The following is a 15,640-nucleotide window of genomic DNA, read 5'->3' as shown; positions in this document are numbered from 1 at the left end:
TGGAGACAGGTGGATTGGGTTGATGGGGAAAAGTTCTGCAACCTCCAGTCTTGATTCAACCAGATGGAAATATACTTTTCATTTATTTTTATATTGTGACTATGGATTTTTTGTTAAAGAGCTCCGTGGCTAAAGACATGGTTAAATCCATTAGCCTAGAAAATTCTAAATGTCCTTTCTTCTCTAAAATTCTTGGAGGCTCAAACAAAAGTACAATGAAGATTTGAAGGTTTCACACATACAACAAATTGAAGATGAAACTATGGTTTTGCTCCTCTAAGTTTCTGCTTAAATTTTACTTTGATTAAATAAGAACTCTTATTCCTTATAGCAGTCTTTCTCATTTCATTTCAGCTTTTGTCTTAGGTGTGTAATAACCCTTCCTCCAATTTATTAAGTCAACACATGCCCCAGAAATGATGTAGACGTATTATTGTTTTAGGAAAGTCTGTAAGCAATTTCAATCTACAATTTATGCCATATCTTAACTGGTAATAACTGTGATTCATTTTAGAAATGGCTGCTATAATTGAAGCATTAAAATTCCAAATCAAACTGCTATTCACAACTATTAAACAGAAACAGTACATGTTTTGAAGATTTTTTTAATAGTGAAAATTGTCCTGTTAGCTATTTGCTTTGTCTAAAGAACATTAAATCTCACTGTGACAGGTTCCAACAGAGAAGAGTTTCTCTAAGGTCATAGCTTAATCAAACATTTGTTAATGAAAATTAATGAAAGGAACATAACTTTCTTAATTCAAAAAAAGTCTTATTGAAGATATAAAATATGTAAAAATGAATTTAAAGTTAAAATAAATTGACCAGAGATGATGAGGCCAAGAAGTTTTAATCAAGTGGTGCAAGGAAGAGTCTTGACTTGCCTAAAGAAAAAGAACTTACATGTGCATGAAGCAAAAGCATGACCTAATCAGTGGACCATATTTGCCTCCCCTATTTTAACAATGTTCTGTTTCACCTTGGAAAGTCACTTAATGCTTCTAGGTATCAGATCTCTCATCTATAAGCTGGAGTGGTTGCACTACATACACTGAGACACTCGTAGATCTGAAAGGTATGAGTATGAAATGAGATTCAATGAATAAACAGGTGATATTTACTCCACCCTCTACAATGAACATCTTATCAAGTCCGTGATTTGCCAAAAATCTCTTAACTGTGTCCCTTTAACTTTCAGCAAAAAAGACTACACATCTCTCTTGGCATGGGCAGCTTTACAATACAGCTGGAGGGATTTAAGAAAATGGGTCTTTACTTTTGGATAGAGGCTTTTTGTGAGCCCTCAGAGCAGTGAACCAGGCACTTATTTTCTGTAATCTTCAATGTTATTACCTAAGCACTGGCAGAAATAATACCAGTTTGGAGGTTTGTTGTGAGGAATGAAGTAAATAATATAAAATGACTTGCCAGCTATAGGGGCTCAACTAATTGTAGCTTTTGATGGTATAATTAAAAGGTTAATACTGTAAGAAACTTTACAATATCATCCATGTATTCAGAATTATTGCAGGCATTGAAGTTATTTCATTGCTTAGCAATAACATTAAACAGGACATATTGCCTGACCTTGATTAAAAAAGCACAGCTCAAAATTTCTTAGGTAGAACGAAGAATTTGTGAGCTCGCCTAAAGAAGAAGGGCAAGAGAATCAGCTGAGCAAGGGATTCTCTGCCATCGGTAATAATTTTTCCATCTTTCATTTTTGCATTGTGTTCCATTCATTGGCTTTATCTTCCCCCACTCCTTTAGCCACATGGTGGGCCTTGGCCACTTCCAGCTTCCCATTTCAAGCCTTCAAGTTTCATGGCTAGAAAGGAGTGGAGCTCCTTACTCCTAGGTAGAAGGGGGATAATTCTGCAGAAGTACTCAGATTAACCAAATTTGGGTCATATGTCCATCCCTCAGAACAATCACTGTGGCCAAGGAGTGGGAACACTTATTAACCCAGTGAGAGCCAGAGATCTACTTTCCATTTCTCTGCCTAGAATGGGAACCTGGGAGGCAGGGAGTTCTGCCATGGGTTTTGAGGGGCCAATTTTTTTTCACCTTCAAAAATTATGTCTACACAGAGAAAGCCATTGCATGAATGGGTCCCAGCAGCATTTCTGCAGTGTCCACCAAGCCTGTCCAGCAATAACCAGTCTATATCAATGTAATTCCAAATCCAGTCTTTGCAGGTGTTTCCTATCCCTAATATTTACTTTCCCCCATTTTCAGCAAAACTAGAGTGTGCTTTCCTTTGAGCCTCTGCAGGTAACACTGATGGACTGCACACAGAAGCTAAGAATTTCTATGGGGAACACCCTGGGCTCTATGATTCTAGACACAGTTTGCTCCTCTCTTGCCCAAGGGCCTTGGACAAGGCTTTTCATCTTTCTGCCACTTAGTTTCCACATAGGAAAAATGACAACTTTTCAAAATAAGGTGTTTCCACTCTATTTTCTATAAATTTTATCTATATTTTGTATGATTCAAAGAGCTAAATCAGAACTTTTCATGAACACATTTTCTAATATTATTTTCTTTCTAATTGAGAATCTACTTAAAATTCTCTCTCTCTCTCTTTTTTTTGTACTTTAAAAGTATTTCTTCTTTAAAAATGAAATACTTCTTCTTCTTCTAAAATCAGCTTAATACCTGGGCCACAACCATGCCATCATTAATTACTATTATTCCCTGGAAAATACTTTCTAATTTCTCTCTCAACAACTGGATCTAATGTGGTATGCTGATACGGGCTTCCTCTTCATACTACTGCAGTCTTTTATGGCCTCACCTTTTTCTTTGTCCTATTGTCTCTTAGAACTGGCTTTAAATTTTTAAAGTTTTCACAATTCTCATAGAAACAGGACTCAAAAAAAAAGGAAGAACATACCATGTTCATGGATTGGAAGACTAAATATAATTAAGATGTCAACTCTACCTAAACTGATTTGTAGACTCAATGCAATACCAATTAAAATCCCACTAATTTATTTTGCAAAAATAGAAAAACCAATAATCAAATTTATATGGAAGGGCAAGGTGCCCCAAATAGCCAAAAAATATCTTGAAAAAGAGGAACGAAGTGGGAGGTCTCACACTACCTGACTCTGAAGCATATTACAAAGCTACAGTGCTCAAAACACCATGCTACTGGCATAAGGACAGAGATACCGACCAATGGAATGAAATTGAGTGTTCAGAAATAGACTCTCACATCTACAGACAACTGATCTTTGATAAGGCAGTCAAGCCAAGTCAACTGGCACAGAGCAGCCTCTTCAATAAATGGTGTTTGGGGAATTGGATATCCATTTTGAAAAGAACGAAAGAGGACTCCTACCTCACATCTTATACAAAAATTAACTCTAGTTGGATCAAAGACCTAAACATAAGTGCTAAGAGCACAAGACTCTTAGAAGAAAATGTAGGGCACTATCTTAAAGATCTTGTAATAGGAAGTGGTTTCCTAGACCTTACATCAAAAGCACGAGCAACCAAAGAACAAATAGATGAATGGGATCTCCTCAAAATCAAACACTTTGTACATCAAAGGACTTTGTTAGAAAAGTAAAAAGGCAGCCTACACAATGGGAGACAAGGGTTTAATATCCCAAATATATAAAGCAACCCTACAACTCAACAACAGAAAGACAAGCAACCCCATTAGAAAATGGGCAAAAGACATGGACAGACACTTTTCTGAAGAGGAAATACAAATGGCTCAAAAACACATGAAAAAATGCTCAACTTCAGTGGTTATTAGAGAAATGCAAATCAATACCACAGTGAGATACCATCTCACACCTACCAGAATAGCCACTATCCAAAAAACAGAAAATAACAAGTGCTGGAGAGGATGTGGAGAAAGAGGCACACTTATTCATTGTTGGTGGGAATGTAGAATGGTGCAACCACTCTGGAAGACAGTGTGGAGGTTCCTCAGGAAGCTAGTATAGATTTGCCATATGTCCCAGCTATTCCATTGCTAGGTATATACTCAAAGGAGCTGAAAGCTAAGAAACAGACATTTGTAAGCTGATGTTTATTGCAGCATTATTCATGATTGCCAAGAGATGGAAGCAGTCCACATGCCCATCAACAGAGGAGTGGATAAACAAACTGTGGTATATACACATGATGGGATATTATGCAGCTGTAAGACAGACCAAAGACATGGAACATATAATAACGTGGATGAAACTTGAGGACATTATGCTGAGTGAAGTTAGCCAGAAACAAAAGGACAAATACTGTATGGTCTCACTAATATGAAATAACACTAATGAGCAAACTTTGAGAGTTAAAAGCTGATAACACAGGCTACGTGTTCATACAAAACATACGCCTGTGTGTTCATAATAGCATTATTCATAATGGAAAAAAGTGAGAACAACACAAATTTCCATCAACAGATGATATGGATAAACACAATTTGGAATATCTGTGCATTTTAATGTTATTCAATCATAATACAAGCTACACATAGATGAACCTTGAAAACACTATGCTAATTGAAAGCAGTCAGATATAAAAGACTATGTATTGTATACTTCCATTTACTTAGCAAATTCACTTGTTTTATGAACAAATCCATAAAGATAGAATATAGATTGGTAGTTGGAGGAAGCTAAAGGGAGAAGCAAAAGGAGACTCCTAAAGGATTTGGGGTTTCTTTTTCGCGTGATAAAACTGTTCTGGAATTAGATAGTGGTGATAGTTGCACAGGTTTTTGAATATAATAAAAACCACTTAACTATGCAATTTAAATAGATGAACTTTATCATATGCAAATTGTCTCAATTCAAACAAAACAAAACAGAACAAAGTTGCTAAATAAACAACGGACTTAATGAAGGGTTAAAGGGAAAAAGAAGCATCTGGGAAGACATTGCCCCCACTATCAGCATCACCACTGGTATGATGTGTGGAAACACCAACTCTGTAATAGAAGAGAAAATGTTTGGGTGAAATAGAGCCAACACATAATGAGGAATGAATACCTTAAAGAAGGTGTTGCTAAATCTGGCAGAAGTCTACCATGGCTAATTAATATAATTATTGTTAAAAACCAAAAAGACTGTTAGGAACAATTTCTGATCCTCCCCAGCCCCACCAGTAGATCTAAATAAAGTACCCAACTCTCTCTGAGAAAATGCCATCATTATCCCAAGACTAGATTTTCACATGGCATGAATTAAAATAACCTTAATAGCATTTAGTTCAATTTACATGCTTCTTGGGAGAAAAACACACTATGAAAGAACATGTACATTGCAAGGTTTCTCCCATCCCATGCTATGAATTATTTATAAGCAATGGACATTTTCTGATGACTATTGATATATTTCAGATCAGAAATACTAGTTCTGTCAAGAGTTACTCCATGGTACTAACCTCTCCTGCAAGGAGCAAATGCTGACCATTTTAGAAAACCACCAAGGAATCAGTAAGCAGTTGAGACTTCGAATTTATTTGAAGCACTAGATTTTATTCTTGAATTTTTATGTTGGTGTCCTCTTTTTGCTATACCTTGAAAATTTCCATTTTAGGAGACATTCAAAACAGCAACTCAGCTGGTGAGCTAAAAATGGGATTTGACTCATCTGATATAAAATGCAGTTAATACAGATACACTTTCAGAAGTGTCCATAAAATAAGGTTTCCTTTGGCTCTCATTGGCTCTTTCACACTATATCTTTGATATCAAGGAAGTCAATTCTGCTATTATATTTTATTATTCCAAATTTTTCAGCCTGCCACATTTTATAGCATTAATTATAATTCATCTAGAGACATATATTACACATGTCTCTCTCTGAAAGACATTTTCTATCCTCATTCAAATATGCATGTTGATAAAATTGACATGGTTACCAGGAAATGAATTCTTCACTCTGTTATGGTTCAGTTTATCCTTCATGGCTTATTAAATATTTCTTGACTTTATAAGGAGAATAGAAATAGTTTGATTTGAATACATTTGTGCCTATTATTTTTAATCATTTTTATAAAAATGAAAAAAAAATGAAAAAAAATCTTGTTATAATTTGAATCTGGAAAATTTTAAATAATGAAGCAGCTTCAACAGGCAGCAATAAAGGAATTTTCTAGATGTTGGTTTAAAATCTTCATGACATCAACTGAGTTATAGAGTAAGCATCATGTAGACACTGGTGACCTAGGGGAATCCATATCCCTGGTTCATACGTCACCCTGTAAGGTCACAAGGTGACTTGGCACAGCCTGAAGGTCATGGGACCTGGCAAGGCAAATCCAGGCTACTATGAGCCACCAACTGTCTGCATCCCTTAGAGGGTCAACTACCCTGAATCCCAGGGGCCATGGATGGAAAGAGGATAGCATCATGTTCTGGTTGATGCCACACAGTAGTTTTGAGGAAAAGAGAAACAATCTAATGTAATGGAAATATTTTCTGTGGGACCAAATAAACACATAGGTATTTGTGTGTGTTTCCTGATGATCTTAGAGAAGCCCAGTGGGAATTTTTAAGAGAGAATCTCTCACTAGGATCATTAGGAAGGAACAAAAAGCAAGGGGTCATTATCATCTATTGGACTTCAGTTTCTAAGGAACACACCCTCTTTATCCTCTAAAAAAAATAAAGAGAAAGAAGGAAGGGAGGGAGGGAGGGAGGGAGGAAGGAAGGAAGGAAGGAAGGAAGGAAGGAAGGAAGGAAGACAGGCACTGTAAAGCCAGAGGCTCCCTGTCGACGGGCTCACTCTAATGGGCCACTCTGGGGGGATAAAATGCCTAACAAAGACTGGCTTGGGTGAGGTCCCTCCTCAAGGGGAACCACGGTCAGTGGAGGCATCTGTGAGTCTGGGACGGGCACAGGGGCTGGCGTGGGGTGAGAGCTCCCCCAGAGCAGGCCGGGTAGACCAAGGAGAAACCCTGTTAAGAGCCCCATTTTGGTGCAGTGACACCGTCTGACGCTCCACAACTCAGCATGTGATCAGCTCACAAGGGTTTCCATCACGTCAGCGAACCCGCCCTCCCTGCCGGGTATTGGGCTTGTTCTCCCCAACCCCGGGTCTAAGAGAGGAATTAGCACAGCAGTCACCATCTTGGTTTCTGGAGTCAGACCATTTGGGTCCAAACCCAAGTTCTGCCACTTGTTAATTCTGCAAGCTTAGGTGAGTTTCTTAACTCCTCTATGTCTCCACTTTCCTCAAGTGTAAAATGAGGATAATAAGCCCTTACCATGGGGCTCGAATGAGGATCGAAGGGTGGAGGCCACTGTGGCTCCCTGCTGTGCTTTGACATGGCAATCCCTGCCCTCACCCAGTGCCTCCACCCGTCAGCGATGTGACTGTGGGCCCGCCATCTTCCATGTGCCTCTGTTCACTCATCTGTAAAATGGCAATAAAATACTTGCCCCGTAGGGTTCCTATGAGGATTAAATAAAAATAACAGAGCAGTGCCTGGCAATATAGTGACTGTTCGGTAATGTAAAATATTGCTAACCATACAGCAGAACTGCTCCAAGGCAGGCTGCACGGGTCCTCCGTCCAGTTCTCCACTTTTTAGCTGCGTTTCATGTTAAACCCCTCAGTTTCTCCATCTGGTAAAGGAGAGTAACTGCCTCAAGAAGTCGTGTGGGATTAAATGAGTTATAGGTGAAGCTCTGATCACCACCTGGCGAAAAATAAACATTTGAAAAATGTTAGTTATTATTCTCACTGTTGTGATGAGGAGGAGGAGAAGGAGAGGGAGGAGGAGGACAAGGAGGTAGAGGAGGAGGAGGAGGAGGAAGAGGAGAGAAAGAGGAGGTGATGTGAGTGAAATTAATGGCATACAAAGTGCTCCAGATTCCCATAAAGCAGATGGTTTGGCCGCCCATAGGGAAAGCTCCCATAACGTCCTTAGAGCCCCTTTGTGGGCAGACAGACTGGGGAGGCCCTGCCTCTATGGTGGAGCCAGCATGGGGCAGAGATGAGGGGACCCCAGTAACCTTGGTAATATCAACTGTAAGAAAATATGAAAACCTCTCTATGATCTCTCTAGTGTATTTTTTTAAAATTCAGTTTTTTTTTGAGATATATTCACATACCATACAATCATCCATGGTGTACAATCACCTGTTCACAGTACCATCATACACTTGTGCATTCATCACCCCAATCTATTTTTGAACATTTTCCCTACACCAGAAAGAATCAGAATCAGAATAAAAAATAAAAATAAAAAAGAACACTGAAATCACCCCTCCCCCCATCCCACTCTATTTTTCATTTAGGTTTTGTACCCATTTTTCTACTCATCCATCCATACACTGGTTAAATGGAGTGCGATCCACAGGGTTTTCACAATCATACTGTCACTCCTTGTAAACTACATTGTTATACAATCATCTTCAAGAGTCAAGGCTACTGGGTTGGACTTTGGTAGTTTCAGGTATTTACTTCTAGCTATTTTCATATATTAAAAACTAAAAAGTGTTATCTATACAGTGTGTAAGAATGTCCACCAAAGTGACCTCTTGACTCCATTTGAAATCTCTCAGCCACTGAAGCTTTATTTTGTTTCATTTCACATCCCTCTTTTGGTCAAGAAGATGTTCTCAATCCCACAATGCTGGGTCCAGATTCATCCCTGGGAGTCATATCCTGCATCACCAGGGAGATTTACACCCCTGGGAGTCAGGTCCCACATAGAGGGGAGGGCAGCGAGATCACCTGCCAAGGAGGCTTAGCTAGAGAGAGAGACCACATCTGAGCAACAAAGAGGGACTTGGGGAGATTCTTCAGCACAATTATAAGCAGGTGTAGCCTCTCCTTTTCAGTAACAAGCTTCATAGGGGCAAGCCCCAAGACAGAGGGCTCAGCACATCAAGCCGTCAGTCCCCAATGTTTGTGAGAACATCAGCAACAATCCAGGTGAGGAAGTATTTGAACAAACTGACAGTAGAAGTTATATTGTTTAGAAAATATAGATCCTACACCAAAATAAACATCTCTTCTCTTGGTCTCATATGGAAGTTGAAGTTTGAACACCATCAGTTTCAACCTTTATCCTTTGGCCCGATTTGCTCTAGTCTTAACCAGGTGTGCTTTATTCATATCTCTAATTGAAGTCTGGGCTCTATTTCACCTTTTTTTTTTTTTTTTTTTTAACAGTTGCTGTATGCGCTAATACTGATATTCATATCTGCTGAGCTCTAGCTCTGAGTTTCAGGTATAACACAGGTATCCAATGCTCCAGAGACCAATCAGGTTATACATTAAGAGTTCAACATCTCAGAGTTCGGAGATAGCCATTACAATTCAGGAATAGATTTGACTGCTGTAAGAGCTTACAATCTAGGGACCATTACAGTAATCATTTCCCTATTAGGCTGTGCTCTAAGATTTAATTCTGAGTTTACACATTGTAGTTAGTCCATATTGGTGAGGTACTATAGTGTTTGCCTTGGTTTCTGCCATACTTCACTCAAAATACTGTCTACAGGATCCATTCACCTTTTTTGTGTGTCTCACAGCTTCACTGCTTCTTGTAGTTGCTCAATATTCCATTGTATGCGTACAACACAGTTAACTGTATAGTCTTTTAATTGATGAACATATGATATCTTTCCATTTCCATTTATTTAGGTCTTCATTAATTTGTTTCAACAGTGTTTTGTAGTTTTCAGTGCACAAGTGCACATCTTCGGTTAAATTTATTGCTAGATATTTTTATTATTATTGATGGTCTTCAATTAGAATTATTGATTTCATTTGTGGCTTGTTCATTGTTAGTTAATAGAAATACAACTGATTTTTGTGTGTTTATCTCGTACCCTGCCATCTTTCTGAGCTCATTTATTTGCTTAGTAAGGTGTGTTTGTGTGTGTGTGTGTGTGTGTGTGTGTGTGTGTGTATTCTTTAGGATGTTTTGAATATAAGATCATGCAATCTACAAACAGAAATCCTTTTCATTATTCCATTCCAATCTATGTAACTTCTATTTCTTTTTCTTGTTTAATTCTCCTGCTAGAGCCTCCAGTACAATGTTCAATAGAAACTGGTAAGTACAGACATCCCTGTCTTACTACTGATCTTAATGGGAAAGCTTTCAGTCTTTTACCACTCAGTATGATGCTAGCTGTGAATTTTTCATAGATGCCCTTATGAGGTTGAGAATTTTCCATTTTGTTCCTAGTTTGTTGAGTGTTTTGTCATGAAACCATGCTGGATGTTGGCAAACCTTTTTACTGTGCTAATTTAGATGATCATGTCATGTATGTTTTTGTTTGGTTATTTTATTAACATGGTAGATTACATTGATTGATTTTCATATGTTGGATGACCATTACATTACTGGGATAAATTCTACTTGGTCACATTGTGTAATCCTTTTCACATGAGTTTGATTTTATTGAGGATTTTTGTGTCTATGTTCATAAGGGATTTTGGTCCTTGGTTTTCTTTTCTTGTGATGTCTTGTGTGTCTTGGTATTAGGGTAGTACTCACCTGATGGAATAATTTAAGATATTTTAACTCTTCTTCTACTTTTGGAAGAATTTCTGAAGGATTGGTGTTAACTCTTCTTTAAACATTTGGTTGAATTCCTTAGTGAAGCCATCTGGTCCTGAGATTTTCTTTGTTGGAAGTTTTTGTTTACTAACTCCATGTATTTACCTCTTATAGTTCTATTCAAAGTATCTATTTCTCCTTGAGCTGATTTTTGTATTTTGTTTCTCTCTAGGACTTTTCACATTACATCTAGGTTATCAACAGTTTTTGGCATGAAATTGTTCATAGTATTTTCTTGTAATTCCTTTTGCTTCTATGAGGTCATTAGCAATGCATCCTCTTTCATTGCTCATTATAGGAATTTAGTGTTCTCTCTTTGATTATTCAGTCTAGTAAAAGACTTTTCAATTTCATTGATCTTATTAAATAATCAGCTCTTTGTCTTGTTGCTTCTCTCCATTGATTTTCAATTCTCTCTTTTATTTATTTATGTAACAATCAATATTATTTCCTTCCCCTTACTTGTTCTGGATTTAGTTTGCTCTTCTTTTTCTAGTTTCTTGAGGGGGAAGGTTACATTGTTGATATGATAAGTTTCTTCTTTTATGTATTTACAACTATATGTTTTTCTCTGAGGTTTGCTTTAACTGTACTCTATACATTTTGGAATGTGGTGTTTTTATTTGCATTCATATCAAATTCTTTTCTAAATTCTCTTATAGTTTCTTTGTTGATAAATTGTTTATGGATATGCTATTTAATTTCTTCATATTTGTGAATTTATCAAATTCCCTTCTGCTATTGATTCCTAATTTCATCCTATTGTGTTTGGAGAACAAATTTTTTATGATTTCAATCCTTTTACATTATCAAATAATCATTATATGACCTGATTTATATTCTTTCCTGGAAAATGTTCTCTGTATACTTGAGAAGATATATATTCTGCTGCTATTGGATGGAGCACTCTACATACATCTGTTGGGTCTAGTTGGTCTGTAGTGTTGCTTTGTATTTCCTTGCTTGTCTTCTATCTAGTTATTCTATTCATTATCAAAAGTGGGATACCGAAGTGCCAAACTGTCATAGTTGAATTGTCTACTTTTGTCTTCAATTCTGCCAGTTTGTGCTTCAGATATTTTAAGACTCTGTTGTTAGATGTGTGTGCACACTTACATATAAATCTACCACTGCTAAAGATTTCTGATATATTGGATTTTCTGTCATTATAAAATATTCTCCTTTAACACTCCTAACATTTTTTAATCTTAAAGTCCAAATTATGTATTAATTTCATCATTCCAGCTCTCCAATAGGATTTGTGCCTGTCATTTTTCTATTTGTTACTATATAGTTCATGTCTTTTATTGTCCTTACTTCCTTCATTATTGCCTTCTTTTGTGTTAAAAAGATATTTCCTCATGTACCATTTTAATTTCCTTGTTGTTTCTTTCACTGTATATTTTTTAGTTATTTTCTCAGTGGTTACCCCTGGGATTACAATTAACATATTAATTTATAACAGTCTTGTTCAGATTAATACCAATTTGATTTCAGCAATAAACAAAATCTTTGTTCTTATAAAGGAGGGGGGCATAGTATCAAATATATGCAATTAACATCATAATTCTCATCTTAAAAATTTTATACCTATTAACATAAAGTCATAATTATTGATTTATGTATTTGTCTTTTAAATCATATAAGGAATAAAAAGAGTCTTGAACCAAAACAAACAAAAACACAACATAATGTTTCCTATTGTATTTACCTATGTAGTTACTTTTATTTGTGTTCCTTATTCACATGGATTCACATTACTCTCTAGTATCCTTTCTTTTCAGCCACCAGGAACCCCTTAAGTATTTCTTGTGGGGCAGGTCTGCTAGCAACAAAATCTCAATATGTATAAAACTACGTTTTATCTTGTACTGTCTTAATTTCTTCTTCAATTTTGAAGGATAGTTTTGTTAGATATAGAACTTGTGATTGACATTTTTTTCATGAAAAAATGAGTGAATATAAATATGTCGTCTCTGAATATGTCATCTCACTGTGTTTTGGCCTTCATGGTTTCTGATGTGAATCTGCTTTTGATCATACTGAGAATCCATTCACTAAGAATGTGAAGAGTTGTTTTCCTCTTTCTCTCTTTGTCTTAGGCTTTTGACAGTCTAAATAGTATGTTTCTAGATGAGTTTATCCTATTTGGATTTTACTGAGCTTCTTGGATATGAAGATTCATGTCTTTCCTCAAATTTTGGAAGTTTTCAGCATTATTTCTTCAAATGTTCCTTCTTTCTCTTTCTCCCATTCCTCTCCTTGTGGGATCTCCATTATTCATATTTTTTTAGACTTGATAGTGTTCCACTGCCCTCTGAGCCTCTATTCTGTTTTCTTCTTTTATCGTTTATTGTTGTTTTTCTTATTGTTGTTGGTTTTCCTGTCACTCAGACTGGTTATTCTCAGTTGACCCAACTTCAAGTTTTCTGATCCTTTTTGCAACCTGTTTAAATAAACTGTTAAGCCCCTCTAGATAATTTTTAAATTTAATTTCTTGTAGTTTTTAATTCCAGAATTTCTATTTGGTTCCTTTAAAAATTTTTTTCTTTATTGATATTCACTTTTGTGTGAGACATTGTTTTCTTACTTTACTTTTTTCTTTAGACATAGGTTTGCTTTAGCTCTTTTAACATATTCAAATGAGCTGATCTGAAGTCTTTCTAACAAGTCCAAGGTTTATATTCACTCCCCACCCCCAGCCCCCATTTATGGTTCTTCATTTCTTTTTCTTTGCACGCCCTTTAATTTTTTGTTGAAAACTTTGCATTTAAATTAGTATCACATGGTGGCCCTATCCCATTCAAGATGGCAGAGTGAGATGCTTCAGGGCTCTGCACCCCTACAGAAGCCTTTAGGCAAAAACATTTTTCTCAAACCCCCAGAGAACAGGTAATGGACTTCAGTAACAGGGTGGGTGCCAAACCAAGATAAAGGCTATTAAAAAAGCAACAGGATCTCCTGATGCTGGGGCTGGCACCTCCCCCACTCTCACTGGTTCAATTCAGTGCCAACCCATGCTCCCAGTACAGAAACCTAGTCCCAGTTCCACAGGGAGCAGAGTAACCCTCATGAACATACTGGGAGTATATATGTCTGGCTCAATCTACCTGTTGGTAGTAGGAAGGACTCACCATCCCTGAACTTGCCTGTGTGTAGAAGGCAACTCACAGAACTCTCCTACATAAGTCTGTGGGAGTGCAGTCAAGTTGTGCTGCCTGGAGCAAGGGTTTGTTGCTGAATGATATAGAGTGCAGTACCCAGGACCTTGGGGAAACTCCTTCTTTGGGAAGAAGGGGCATTCAGAACTGTGTACAGGGAATGTCTATGGCCACATGCTCATGCTCAACATAAGGCACATGCACAGAAGGACTCAGGAAGGCCCTTGTGCTTTGGTCTGGAGCTATTCTCTAAACTGATTCTGCGGATAAGCCCTGAAGGAGAGCACTCAGCAGACCAATCTGCAAAGACTGGGGAGGTAGTTTCTTTGTTTCCTTTTTTGTTTGTTTGTTTGTTCCTAGAAATCAAGGGAAGTTTTGTCATAATACTAGCTATATACCATGTAAGGAACAGATCTCAGGGTCTAAATTCCAGTGATAACATCTTAAAATATCAAAATGTCCAAGTTTCAAGTAAAGGTTACAAATTATACAAATAAACAGGAAGTGATGACCCAGACAAAGGAGAAGATTAAAATATTGGAAACCATTAATGAGGAGAACCAGATCAGGGACATACTAGACTAACACTTTTTTTAAAGATGGTCCTAAATATGCTCAAGCTAAAAATGCTAAAGGAAAGCATGAACAAAGAACTAAAAAAAATCAGGAAAATGATAGATGAATACAAAACATAATATCAGTAGAGAGATGTGAACTAAGTAAAGGAACCAGAGGGAACTGAAGATCATAGTAACCAAAATTAAAAATTCCCTAGAGAGTTTCAACAGCAGATTGGAGCTGGCAAAAGAAAGAATCATAGATTTTGAAGATAAGACAATTGAAATAATCCAGTCTGAGAAGCAATGGATACAATGTTGGAATCCCAGAAAGAAGAAATTTAGAAAGGGGCAGACAGAGTAGTCAAAGAAATGGTGGCTGAAAATGTCTCCACTTTAATGTAATTCATCAATATTCACATCCAAGACACTCAGCAAATGCTAAACAGGATAAACTCAAATAGATCCACACCACACTGCGTTAAATCAAACTGTTGTGTACCAAAGATAGAGAGAGAATTCTGAAAGCCAAAACATAGAAGCAACATTTCACATACAAGGGAGCCTCAATGAGAATAAATGCTGATTTATCATGTAAGCCATGCCAGGTAAGAAGGTAGTGAAATAACATATTTAAAGTGCTCAAAGCCAAAAAAAAAAAAAAAAAAGAAAAAAAAAATGCCAACCAAGAATTCTATATCTGGCAAAACTGTCTTTCGCTGATGAGCTTGATAAATAGATGGATAGACAGATAGATCAATGGATAGGATAATATGGCAAATGTGCCAAAATTTTTAAATTGGTGAACCTAGGTACTGGGCATGGGGGTGGGGGTATGCTGGAGTTCTCTGTGTGGAGCATGTATTATTTTTGAAACTGTCCTATAAGTTTGAAAGTATTTCAAAATAAAAAGTTAAAAAATGCAATATGAGAAGGCTAATTAACTCAGAAATTCCACTACCAGAAATATAACTAAGAAATAAACAGTGTGCAAAGATACATGAATGAGGGTAAGCTCAATGTTCATCAGTAAGGGAGTTTTTAAGTCATTGAGGTTAACTTAATTTTTTTATATTTATTAAAAACTATTCCCTTTTGGAATAATGATAGATTTATAGGAAGTTGCAAAAATTGTACAGAGGTCCCATACACTCTATACTTGGTTTCCTCCAATGGTAAAATCTTACATAATAAAAGTACAGTTTCAAAACCAGGAAATTGATATTGGGACAATTCACAGAGCTTATTCAAATGTCACCATGTTTACACATAACGTGCACACACATGTGTTTATTTTTATGCAGTTTTAACATTTGCATGGATTCATGCAATCCCATCACAATCAAGACAACAGAACTGATTATGGAAACATTGCATTTG

This window comes from Choloepus didactylus, chromosome 14, assembly GCF_015220235.1.
Source record: "Choloepus didactylus isolate mChoDid1 chromosome 14, mChoDid1.pri, whole genome shotgun sequence".
Taxonomy (NCBI): domain Eukaryota; kingdom Metazoa; phylum Chordata; class Mammalia; order Pilosa; family Megalonychidae; genus Choloepus; species Choloepus didactylus.
The sequence above is the reverse complement of the archived record's forward strand: the minus strand, read 5'-3'. Positions refer to the sequence as shown.